The following is a 1818-nucleotide window of genomic DNA, read 5'->3' as shown; positions in this document are numbered from 1 at the left end:
CCAGTTTGGGTCAGCTGTCCTGGCTGTGCCCCCTCCCAGCTTCTCGCTGGCAGGGCATGAGAAGCTGAAAAGTCCTTGGCTAGTGTAAGCACTACTTCGCAACAACTAAAACATCGGTGTGTTATCAACGTTATTCTCGTACTAAATCCAAAACACAGCACTGTACCAGCTACTAGGAAGGAAATTAACTCTATCCCAGCCGAAACCAGGACACCTGTGTAGCAATTTGTGTGTATTAAAGAAGGGACAGGTTTACAGGAGAAAAATGAAGAGCTCTTTTCACAAAGACGCCACCTCTGACTCAAGAAGCCCCTAAATGATAAGCTGGCAAAGGCTGGGAGAATAAATGGGACAGATCACCACATGCTGCTCCTGCTGGAGACTTGGTGCTGAGCTAAATGGCTTTTGGCCTGACCCCTGTGGCTTTTCCAGACACCATCCTTGCCTGATTCATTCATTTGCCCGGCTGCCTCCGTTCGTCCTCTCCACCCACCAATACAGCTACTCTCCCAACTCTCTTTCAGGGAGCACCGCTCTCTGCCACCTCTGTTGTCAAGTTCTGTTTTCTTTATTCTCCCCTTGCTGTGGCTTCCAGTTGACTTGTTCTTCTGCTTTCCCAGCTGCTCATACCCTGCATTTCCCTGGCTCTGACTAGAGAGCTGCCAACTCACTCTGCTCCACAAGCTGTTCCCCTCATGCCAGCCAGCTGCCACTTTTCGAAGGAGTCCAGAGGAGCTTTAAATAGTTGGATTGCTCAACTCTAAGGTTAATGTAAGGTCATGCTATTTTATTAGCTGAAAATAATTATCAAACATACATACCATTTAGAAGAAATAAGGCTTCATCGTCATTGACTTAGCCATTGCAAACTCTGGAAGCATCCATAACTGAAGCCTGACCCATCAGTTACACAGGAACTGGTGAAAAAAATGCATATGCATTTTGAAGAGCTAGCCTATTAACAACATGTGTGACATAAGCTTTGTTTAAGTCACAAATATTTTCCAAAACAGCAAGTATGAACTTCCCATGGAGTTTTTGGAACCAAGAGGCCAGGACCACTGTAGACCCTCAATGCATCAATAACCTTTACACAGGCTTCCACTTGTGGTAACACCATGGAAATAACTGGCTGTATGCCGTCTACTGCTAAGACCACAAAATTATCTAGGCTTCAGTTTCAGCCTAAGATGACTCTCATGCCTTTCCTTCCTTAGCTATTTTGAACTCAGGTTCTCTTCGCACTGCAGTCAAAGAGAAGTCTCTAAATCCTCCTCCATGCCCCCATCAGCTGCCTTTCACACCACTGACACTTCATTCTTTGAAATCTAGTCTGACGTTGGCTATCAGAAATCTCCTTTCTACTTCTCTTTTCACCCCTTCAGAAGGTCCTCTATAGAATATTCTCTAATTCTAGCAAAGATCTCAGGTTGTTTTTCCCTCCACATGTATCACTGTGGGGAGCGTGCCTTAGAAATACTGACCTAAAGGCCCATTTAGGGGAATAGGAAACCTAGATTTTCTTCTGGTTTTTTTTCTTCTTTTTCTTGATCACAAGAAACAAATGATTTGTTCCAAAAACACAGCTCCCATGGGGACTTGCATCTATACCACTCTACTCCAGACCTCTTTTCGCTTTTGACAACAGAAATCTCAGCTTTTCTCTATGCATGTGTCTAGCTGTCATTTCAGGTAAGCCCCCCTTCCAAATCTGTGTCTCCCCCATCAACCTCTATCTGCAACCTTCTCTCAGTCACTGTAAGTACTGCCACCAACCTTCTTCTGCTCATACCCACAATCTGTAAGTCATCATCCACT

This window comes from Aptenodytes forsteri, unplaced genomic scaffold (assembly GCF_000699145.1).
Source record: "Aptenodytes forsteri isolate BGI_AS27 unplaced genomic scaffold, ASM69914v1 Scaffold387, whole genome shotgun sequence".
In the NCBI taxonomy this organism is placed as follows: domain Eukaryota; kingdom Metazoa; phylum Chordata; class Aves; order Sphenisciformes; family Spheniscidae; genus Aptenodytes; species Aptenodytes forsteri.
This window is presented reverse-complemented; position numbering follows the sequence as displayed.